Source organism: Argopecten irradians, chromosome 9 (assembly GCF_041381155.1).
Source record: "Argopecten irradians isolate NY chromosome 9, Ai_NY, whole genome shotgun sequence".
NCBI classification, from domain to species: Eukaryota; Metazoa; Mollusca; class Bivalvia; order Pectinida; family Pectinidae; genus Argopecten; species Argopecten irradians.
Genome location: NC_091142.1, coordinates 16,735,203 through 16,747,139, shown reverse-complemented (window position 1 = coordinate 16,747,139; position 11,937 = coordinate 16,735,203). Strand labels below are relative to the sequence as shown.

Sequence of the window (11,937 nt, the reverse complement as noted above, 5' to 3'; positions counted from 1 at the left end):
ACAATTCCCCTTTTTTTGCCACGAAAAAGGCTCATTTAGAAAGAACCAAATTAACTTACGTGTTGAATTTCACTTTTAAAGAGGCATACATGAAAACAAGTCAACATTTACATAGATTCATGATTAAATGTTGTGATCGATAATCAATTTTTGGATCCGAGCATGCACAATGGGTAGATAATTCGTGATAAAATCTATTATAACTGTACAGTAAGTAGATACCTAATAATCTAAATGTTGTTATGCTTCTTTTGTTCATCAATAATTATTATTTGGCTAGAAAGTGGTACTACACCTCAATCAGTTTATGTTTTATACAGCACTCATAAAACCCGTTACCAACTCAATCTCTGTCTATGTCTATCACTCATAACAATGAAAATCGGAACAAATTATCCTCATGTAAACATGCATTCTGTAAATTAAAATTTCCAATAGTTTTGAAAACGTAAGTGTTTTTTAACTTAGCACATAAGCCGAATATAGGATCATGGGGAGGTCAAGAAGCTGCTCATGGATCCTGACCCGGTTCCTATAGTAGTTTAAAATTGTAAGTTCATCTACACAGTATGGTTTAATACCAATCTGCTTTTGCACATCTTAGCCAGTATTGTGACTGATGTCTTGTACTGTATTTCCCTCCGACATGAATCATAATCCGTTAATATTTTAATCTATTTTCTTTGTGTTCCCCTACACCTTCTCGGCCCTGCATGTAGGGCGTTAAAATTGTACTTTCTTTTCCTATTATATGATCATAAAGGACGACTTAATCAAGGATCTTATCTGTTTTATTCTTCCTAACGTCTCCCTTGACACTGCCTCACTTTTGGCTCTGTTGAGCGCTCGCCCCTATAAGGTAGGCACCGGGTTCTGTCCCTGGCCGAGACACACCAAAATACAACAAATGACAGAAAACCATCATCAAATAATTCTCCAACTTACAACCGCTGGTAAAGTCGTATCTCCATGGATAATAGCTAAATAAGATACTGTTTAAAACCTGCTATGTAGTGGACATAAAAGTTCAAACATAGAACATGCAAAGAGAGAGAGAGAGAGAGAGAGAGAGAGAGAGAGAGAGAGAGAGAGAGAGAGAGAGAGAACATTTGCAGATTGATGACTTCTGTAGATATTCATAAAAATGACTCCAATTGATTTTAAAATTTAAACTGACCTTGGAACGAGTCGCCCTGGTCCATGGACTCCACTGACAGTGGCAAAGAGATGTCCTCTATTTCATCCAGATCAACCACAACCTTCACAAAATTATATACAATAATCGTTCCAATTCCATGCTTTAAGAGTAATGCTATCTTTAAAATATATACCAACAAGACAACTCCTTACGTTTATACAGAAAACCAAATACATTGTCTCCAAATGTTAAAAATAAGTTAATGAAAGGTAATTCAATGTATACACAGTACAAAAAAGTTGAATTAGAACTTTAATGTATTTAAGTTTATATATATATGATTAGGCACTATAACCACAGTCTCCCAAAAAATCCATCCGCACTTCATAGTGTATAGTGGAACTCGGGTCCTTTTTACCAAGCACACCCAACCCGGTCAGATTACACTGACAACGGGCGAACCAGTCGTCCTACTCCCTTAAATGCTGAGCGCTAAGCAGGAGCAGAAACTACCACTTTTTAAAGACTTTAGTGTGTCTAGGCCAAGGAACAGAACCCAGAGCCTTCCTCACAGAAGCGAACGCTCAACCCAAAGCCAAAAAAGAGGCGGTGCGAAGGGAGGCATAAGGAAGAAAAAAGCTAGTTAGGAAGAAGAGAAAAGATAAGATCCTAAACTTAGTCGCCTTTTAGGATCATGCAATATGGACAGCAGGTGCAATTCTAACGCCCTATCTCCAGGGCCTATGGAAAAGGGCATTACCTCTATAAGTACATTGTAATTGTCGAACAAGTGAAATGAATTCAGAGATCTTACTAGTACTGTAGTTGAGCTTTACAAAGTTTCTGTAATCTTAGTTTATATTTATTACATAAGTTATCGTGTCCAAGGTAAAGCCACAACGCACGGACAAAAGACTATCCTATACATAATAAGTCACAAGTTATTACCAACGATTTCTTAATCTGAAATAGTTAGTTCTAGTATCTCAATGATATTTCTTGGCTAACCAGTTCCAATAATATGTCTATATCAACATTAAACGTATAGTTATGGCGGCCATTTTGGATATGAACCGAAAACGAGGTTTGCCATGGGGGATTCGGATGGTCTTTTTTGTGGAGTTTGGTGACCTTTACTTCGTTAACATTTTTGTCAAACGTAAGTTGTTCATATTCATAACGTCACTATCGTTGATCAAAGGGCGATAACTCAAAGATGTTTGTGGATACATTGTATGTCAATATTCTTGAATGTAAGTTCGCGTATAAGGGAATGTCGACAAAAACATACATGGTTGGATCTTAGGAATATTTTATGTTAAAGATATATGAATAATGAACTTTATGTTTATACCAAGTAAAGTAACTCGGTGTTGATAACTTGAAAGCATACAAGATATGATAAGTTGCTGTCTCAACCAAGGCAACACTACGCCGCTTTAAAGGGAAGTTTGATTAAGCTGCACGTTCTATTCACGGCTAAGTTCATTTAAAGACGTTCACTGCACAACCAATCATGCACCCTACCCTTACTCCCATACATGCCATTTGTTTCGGATGAGAGTTTGGAAAATGATTTGGGAGACTCCAGTATAAACCAGTTATGTCTCCAGCCAATCTGTGGCCAATTGTAAGCACTATTGGTTGAACCTTATAAGCGTGTTTTGGTCAGGGGACCTAGAACATCTATGGTTTGTTTCTTTCTGGATTTTCTCTCCTTAATTAACGGATTTTGATCCTGCTCTCAGTTGCCCCCGTCGTAAACGTATCTCGAGTATAGGTGATGTTATATTAGAGGAATATTTATTCACTTTCTTTTTCAAATAGACTATTAATGACACACTCTTGTATACTAGTATCAATACTCTTAACTACGTATGTATATTATTTGTCTGGTGTCTGCGGCAGCATGCTTCAGTGATATTTAAAAAGGGCAAGAGTTCCAATTAACAAAAAGTTACTGCATGAATATTCCGCAGTCTCCCAAAACACGTACTAAAGGAACCGAGTGGTTAAGATGTCTCAACATATTACCACAAGCCCTCCACCTCTGTGTCATTCAAAGTGGGGCAATTGTAAGGTACTGACCGCTGGTCGGTGGTTTTTCCCCGGGTACTCCGACTTTCCTCCACCAACAAATCTGACGCATCTTTAAATGACCATGGCTGTTAATAGGACGTTAAACTAATTAAACCAAACCACGTACTTCATTCATGCAACACACAACATACACGGGATGCCGTCCTTACATGACCCTGGCTGTTAAAAGGGCGTTAATCGAATCAAGCAAACAACTTATTGTAACACAAATATGTTACACATGCAAGTTCTTTTTATAAGAATCTAGTAGCATTCCAGTCATGTTGAATACTACAAAGTCTATGCAGTCTTCCACTGACAAATTTCACACAAACGTCATATTCAGACCAAATGACACCTACATGACGATGATTCTGCGATACTAGCTGGTGAACTGTAGCTGATTTTCACAGTCTTAGTATACCTTCACACCTCCCCATACCGCAGTATATCGCTTGGATACGTCCGGTCGTTAAATGTGTCTATATGCGGGCAATATCTACACATAACATAAAATATATTACCATGTAAGTCATCGAGATTGGGTTATCTCATCCTTGATATCCCATGGTTACGATCATTGATGTTATATACACCACTGAACTATATCATAGTAAAGCTGAAGGCAGATCAAGTTTTTTTTGTTTGATTATTTTAACGTCATATTAACAGCCAGGGTGATGTAAGTAAGGCCTCCCATGTATGCAGCAGTGTGTAGCGAGTGTGAAGTGCGAGATGGGTGCTTTGGGAGACTGCGGTATGTTCGTGTTGTGTCTCCTTGTATAGTGGAACTGTTGCCCTTTTTATAGTGCTACATCACTGAAGCATGCCACCGAAGACACCAAGCAACACACCGCACCCGGTCACATTATACTGACAACGGGCGAAATAGTCGTCCCACTCCCGCTTTGCTGAGCGCTAAGCAGGAGCAGAAACTACCACTATTATAGACTTTGGTGTATGTCGGCCAGGGGACAGAACCCAGAGTCTTCCTCACAGTGGCGAACGCTCAACTCAAGGCAAAAAGTGAGGCGGTGCATTGGGAAACATAAATTCTGGTAGGAAGATGAGAAAAAATAAGATCCTAAATTGAGTCCCCTTTAACGATCATGCAATAGAGGCAGCAGGTACAATTCTAACGCCCTACCTGCAGGGCAAAAAATGACTATTCACTTGCCTGCAGAGAATTCCTTTGAAGTTTATAGAAAAAGCGACACTTGATTTCAAAACAACACAGTACAGTCAACCACAATGTACCATTATTCGATTATTTTGATGTACATCAAAAGACCAAGTTATCTGTGTCTTCTGTTGCCTTCCGATTTGCTATGAGATAGTCAGGAGTGGATAAAACATCAGAAAAAGTAACCCCGGGAATATCGAGGATGGGGTATCTCAATCAAGGTTCAATTAAGGTTCGTATCCATGGTGTGTAACGCCCTAGAATAGCACCCATGCTGTGCTGTCCCACCTTTTGTTCCAAACAACAAAGTGTTCTTGAACCACCACGTTTGTGATATTGAATTAGGCGAATTTAATCAAACAAACCTATTTTAGAGACAGACATTGCGATTTTTGGTTGGTTTCCTCTTTTGCATATATTTTGTTCCTTGTTTTTGGGATACAATCAAAGCGTTTTCCTATATATCGTCCCTACAGCTAGGGTGTTAAAATGTTACCTGTTGTCCCTATCGCATATGATCATGTAAAGGATCATATCTTTTCTCTTCTTGCTAACTTATTTTAATCTTCTTAACACCTCCCTTGACACCGCCTCACTTCAGGCCTTCTGTTGAGCGCTCGCCCCTGTGAGGAAAACTCTGGGTTCTGTCCCTTTGCCAAGACACACCATTGTCTATTAGGAGTTACTTTCCCGTAAACGATGTTACATTTAACGTTTAACGTGAAAAACGTTTAACCTTTATACTCAAACTGCTGCTTAGCGCTCGGCATAAAGGGAGTGGGACGACAGGTTCCCCAGTTGTCAGTATAATGTAAGCGGATGGGGTGTGCTTGTGTGGTGTCTTCGATGGCATGCTTCAGTGATATAGCACGATAAAAAGGACCACAGTTGTTCCCCTATTTCACGAAGACACAACACGAATAAACCATTGTACCAAAACACACACCCGCACTTCTCACGCAACACGTCTCATACATGAAAGGCCATCCGTACATGACCATGGCTGTTAATAGGACGTAAATGTAATCAAACAAATAAGCAAATTCCCGTATCTTACCAGTTTAAGTATAACGTCACTTGCGCGGATGAATACATGTAATGTAATTCCGCCAAAAATCACGTAAAGGTATTGGACAGATCGGACGAGATATAAAGACATATCACTGGGTATCACTTGAGATTTCCCCTGTCCGAACTGAGATCCAGAATCCCTAGCGACCGTAGACACATAAGTGGAACGGGCTCTCGGCCATTAGACGCTCGTATAGTTTGAAACTGTTGTCAATCTGAGTAGAAGTGCTGACTGGGTAATATACTACAACAAGTTAATATTGATAGTAACTACATCTCTGAACCCCTCTCCTTATCACATGTGTAATACATGTATATTATAGTTTGATTGACGAATTAATGGCAATGGCTGTTAATAAGACGTGAACCAAAATCAAATAATCAAGGAAATTCAAATGTGTGTAAAAGGTTAATAGATCATGTTTATTGATTGTAAAAGAACAGATTTTCATACGGAAGATATACAGGGTTGTTGGGCAAAGACGTTTTTCAACAGGGAAATAGACTCACAGACTTAGGCAAAGGAGAGAGGGAATCTGCCAGTCAAAAACCCTGTCTCGTTTCTTTGAAATCGACACAGATATTTCGATGACGGACGACGGAGAAGTGAGTACTGTTCAATTGTATACAACTTATAAAGTATATCTTTCGGAAAAAACTGTATACTGAAAAATTATATTTAATTTCCACAGGAATCATGTGAGGAATCAGATCACCTTCAATTGAAAATGAGGAGTTGTGCTTTCTCTGTGTCTTTGACAGTATGATAGCAGAAAAAATGCATGAGTTCCATTATAAGATACAGTCGCGGCACCAATATACTGCAGTCTCCCAAAAAACGCTAACATAAACCACCTATACGAGAAGCCATCCTTAAAAGACTATTTTCTAATAAACTAACATGTCAAACTGCTTTAGCGAAAATAAGATTACTTCAGCTACACTTCTCGACTACACAAATGCTCTTCAATAGTACCTGAAGAAATATTAATATGTAATTTACATGTTGAGTTGTTCAGTAAGGGGTAAAGTGAGATTAGGCTTTAAAGTTTAAAGTATTATTTGCTCAAAATAATTATTTTAAAATCTTATGTAGTTATTTTTAAATTTATTCTGTTAAGTATATTTGTTTACACGTGGCGCTTACAGTTACGTTCGATAACCGTCAACATGCAAAATTCAAATCTCAAAAATCAATTGCTCAATCAACATCATTCTGTTAAATTATGGTAACGGGAATATTTCTCGTATTTCTGGTCAAACTACGACATGCATGACTTGTATGTTTGCTATATCAAACAAGTCTCGTGAAAATAAATGTTTCTAATTTTTGAATTTTTACTGCTAACATTTTCTGTGTATATATATAAGGACCATAGCTTTTGGGAATGTGGGAAGTAACTACGTGACAATCTGCTTTAAAAATTTACTGTGATGTCACGAGTATTTATACTTGTGTCACTCCCCTGCGTTTTGGAAAACATATAGCCCTAGTTTCATTTTGCTACGCATAGAGTGATTGAACTTAAAACTTAACCTTTGACCTTATGACGGTCGATGGTAATAAACAGGAAGTGAACTATAACGGCATCACAAACTTAACTCTCCCATTTATTTGTCGGCAGATTATTTATAGCATAGGAATCAATACTTGTATAGAGTAGAGTGCAGTTGTCTTAGTGGACTGTAAAGAAAGCTTATCTCTAGAAGTATATGTGCAATGCTGCAGTAGATTTCAGGAGACGTCCGTCGCAGAACAAAACAGGTAAGCCAAAATCATATCGGAATATATTGAACAGTATGGTGGTTATTTTTAATTTACTTGTCCAAGTGATCCTGAAGTTGTGAATATTTCAAGTTTTAAAATGTTTCTTACTTGTATTAGAATCGTGCGTAGCCTACGTGTTATGATATAATTCAGTCAAGTATTCGCCATTCGATCAAATTGACAAAAACTTACATATAAATCAAAAACAAATCCGCATGATTCAAAGTATGTTTATGTTTTCATTGTAAATACTTACTGATAGAAACTGAATTTCTTTTGTGCAGAAATGTATCCACCACTTATATATGGTTCAGTTGACAAGACTTGTACACTTAAACCTTACTGCCTCTCTGACCTACAAAAACAACCTAGTTTAATTCAATTATTTCACTTTACATGTAAGTATATAGGACATCAATACAGGTGTATAGAGAAAATAGTAATTAGTTTCATTTTAACACATCAATACATACGCAGTATACATAGACGTATGTGTATTACCTACACACGTGTGATGTGGTCTGTAAGTGTGTGACGTCTGCTGACAGATGCCCCAAGGAAATGACAAATACAAGGGATGAGCCCTCAATGGAAATACACACTCCACAGAAGAGACTTCGGGACGTAATAGGTCCTTAGTGTATAGTCTTAAAGTTTGTTTTTGTTGTGGCCGTACAAAGCATAGGGAAGTTCGGGCAGGTCGGTGGACTGGTATTTACCTGTATCGTCAATAAGGTAAGCGTAAAAATCAAACGACAGGTTTTACAACAGTTCAGTACCACTAGACAAGGCTGTAGTGTTTTAGGTTGATACGTTTGTTCTGTTAGGTTGAAAAGCCTCGGGGAAATACCTCATATGATTATCCAGACAAAACACAGAAATAGGCACGTCCTTTTAAACTGATTAACTTGTCAATAGAAACACACACAGGAAAGGCATGGAGGCTACCAGAAGATTTATTTTCTTCAAAACTTTAAAAGACGTTTAAAATGATCAGAATCGTGTTATTAAATCTGTAGCCTAGTCTTAATGATGGTAATACATTTGTCATCAAACGATATGTCTATCAAAAATAAATTAAAATACTACATGAGTCTTCCACTTACAAACAACCAAAATACACGCATGCAAGACAGGGTATATTAAATGTATGTGGATGTATATCATGTCTGCATATTTAGGAAACGCTTTTATACTAGAATCTAGTTATTCACATTCGTGTGCACAGTATTGGGTATTCATTTTGCCTTATTATGACCCCCGCATCGAAGTTAAATTAGGGGGTATACTATAACCGGGCTGTCCGTCCTTCCGCCTGTCTGTTTGTCTGCAGACACAACTTTGTCCGGCGAACTCCTCCAAAACTGCACAGAACCCTGATATAATGAGTTGAGTAAACTTTATAAGGTTCCGCAGTGTCCCCCATTTATGGAGTTATTACTAAATGTGTGCAGCGGGGGGTATTAGTCATCCACTCTGGTGACAGTTCTAGTATTTTGCTTGCATGCGTTTATTTATACACATACTTACACATTTGTGTTTAGTATGGTGTGTAGGTTATGCATTTGTTATGACATTTAGATTACACGTGCCTTAACAGCAATATATGATGCTAGGAACCTCACATTTTCATTTACATTAAACCACATGGTGCTTGAGTATGTGATACAGTTGATAGACAATGTATTCATAGTAGCTGTGTCATAATAACAATTGTGATAGAAATGTGGCATATTCATTGACGTTAAATCCAAAACATCCCACCTATACAATACTGTATGTGTGTTAATGTATTTAATATATGGATCTGATGATCCTAATAAGTCACTGGTGAACCTTACATGGTTTAATCAGTAAAATATACACCTATTAACATACTCCGATAACTCACTGAGATCTCGATTTTCAACAATACAGGGTTTAAACTGACGAAATTCTATGTACAGATTAGCGGGAAGTATTTAAGTAAACAATCGCCATAGCATAACAAGATATAACGGTCTTATCTCACTGGTAAGCACATGTCAAACATTGTGCTTTTGTGGCGCGGTTTCCTGGTACGATACCCAAGACATATATAGGTGTTCAACATTGGCTGAACCTTATATCAAAGTATTCATAAATTTCTTTGTTTCGTTACTATCAAAACGTGCTCATCGGTCAGGTTAACTTATGAAGCAAACAAAGAATTTCTGTAGAGGCATATATTTTGAAATACGTAATGTATTACGCAATTGCATTGCAATCTCATTGCCAAAGGAGAAAATTTACACATGCTAGATGTATTGATGTGTTTTGCAACATCCGGCAATAAGATAGCACCCACAATTAGATAAAATTCTGCAATTCAATGGATATTTGACACAAATTCACCGCATTCTTCCAAAATACAGAAGATAGTGCATACGATATATATGTAAACGTGTGATTTTTCATAGTTTTTTTGTTAGTAGTTTCTTTGATTAATTAACATGATATTAACAGCCAAGGTCATGTAAGGACAGCCTCCCATGTATGTGGGGTGTAGTGTATATGAAGTATGTGAAACTTTTTTTGGAAGACTGCGGTATATTCATGCAATGTGTTCTTTAAAGAGCGCATAAATGCGTCGGTGACGAGAAAACCGTTCTGTCTACAGTATTGTAGGTCGCTGTCCTTTGATTCTAAGCAAGTGAATGTCTGAATAGTTTGTTTTATATGCTTAATGTTCAATATAAGTTGCAAATGTCCTTTAAAGTTGCATATTTTCAGTTTTAATTGCATATTGTCGAGGTTACATCGTTTATTGTCTAGCTCTTTCTGAATACTATCAAATTTTGAGACCGCTTTTACAATAATTCGTTTCTAGCATATTTCAGTCAAAGTTATATAAAGATTACTCAAAGGGACAGGAAAATAGTCTTTATACCCAGGTGGTCTTAATACAGTAAATTGACTTGGCTGAAATCGACCATTAGAATTTAAGCAGGTGGTCTTTAGACAGAGGTGTTTGCTGAGACAGGGTTTTCTGTCCTTTGTTATTTGTAGCAGACATCACTTATTATCATTAATTAAAAATCATTTGCGTCAATAAATCTCAAGTGGGAAGTCGTTCTTAAACGACCCACACTTTTAAAAGGACGTTGGACCTAGTAATCCAAACCAAACAAAAGTGTAATTATCTGTTTGCTAATGCCACATCTATATGTAAAGGTTTAAAAGTTGTCTTTTTAATTATACGCCGATAACGATAGTTCTAGTTCTTACTGTTCTACTTCTCAGACCATAAGCCACATGTATTTTTACTTCATTACGCTACATACATATATTCCATTGAATCATCCGCTGCTTCAAGTGATTTATACTTCACACACTCATCTTACATAGGTCCCTATATAAAATACAACATGCCGACGTCACGTACACAAGTTAAACATTTGATGCAGACACGACTTCTTCATAGTCATTTCCCGAGTAAGCATGCTATTTTCTGATAACTTGTTACATCACGCTCACCCCCAAGATTTTAAAAACGTCCTTATTTATATTTTGCATATATGTCCTGTTTTATCTGACTGTTTATATGACGTTACTATGGTCAAGCAACCGACCAACTGATCAATCCACAGAAAGCCTCCGTTATATGTTACACGTACAATGTATAAGTCCACTTGCACTAACCTTTATAATGAAATATTTTAGAAGCAAATGGATTTGCCATTTAGTAAAACCTATATCCGATGACAGTCGCTCTCATTTCCTTAATGGAAACGTGGACGTCATAGCCTTATCCTGTTAGGCAAGTAATTTTTGTTTTTATAATTTTTATTGGCAATACATGATACAGCATACAATATCATACTTTTGCAACGGTATTTTGAATTTTTCATCGATTCCAAATATGGGTTACCACTATATATAGTACATTCTCTAATAATATAATACTTATTCTGGTCAGTGGTGATAATTCCAATGAGGAGTACATTTTAATTCATATAACTACAGTGAAATATCACACTTCCCACAAGCTACACACCGCATGCATGGGAGGCCGTCCATTCATGACCCTGGCTGTTAATAAAACGTAAATTTAATCAAGCAAGAAGCAAAGCAAGACCAAGATGGAGTTCGGCAGACCGAAAATGACGCAAGTGTTAGAATTTGCGAGGGTCCACTGTATTTTAATGTACGCATGCCTACCAGACGTCATGCATAAATGCCTTCTGTCAATTTAAACGTTCCTAAAGTCCAAGATCACTAAATAATAATGTCAGAGATACTGACAATAAAACAGGCCTCAATCTATGTACTACATATATATATTATATTGGTTCACCCACCCGGAACATCTTTTTGATGTTATACGAGTTTACAAATGGGTATACATCAGGCTATATGTAATTGACCATGGCGTGACTTCACAGTCGGCCCTTAAGTGATGGCGTCTTGTAATTCAAATCAGTCGCCATGTATACGAGTACATGTATTTGTTAAGCCAGTATCATTTATAAAAACAGATCAGTCATATGCTTTTCATAAAACTTGTTTGGTAACTGCATGCTAAGTACATTTTCCTGTGTATATATACAATTGTTAAATTACTATATTATGTTTTATATCCGAGGTAATTAATATTGTCGATTTCTATGAAACCTTCTTTTTAAGCCTCCGAAATGAATCGTATTTAACGACATTACATATATATGTAAATGACATAAT

General features: G+C 37.0%; 1 long non-coding RNA gene across 1 annotated transcript; it reads right to left on the bottom strand.

Moving 5' to 3' along the window:
• Nucleotides 1-1,166: 1,166 nt before the first annotated feature.
• Nucleotides 1,167-7,923, bottom strand: LOC138331638 (uncharacterized). Its single transcript, XR_011209712.1, has 3 exons — nt 7,745-7,923; nt 7,496-7,594; nt 1,167-1,259 (listed from the first exon to the last, which is right to left on the bottom strand). It is a non-coding gene; the product is annotated as an uncharacterized lncRNA (long non-coding RNA).
• Between the last annotated feature and the right edge of the window lie 4,014 nt (nt 7,924-11,937).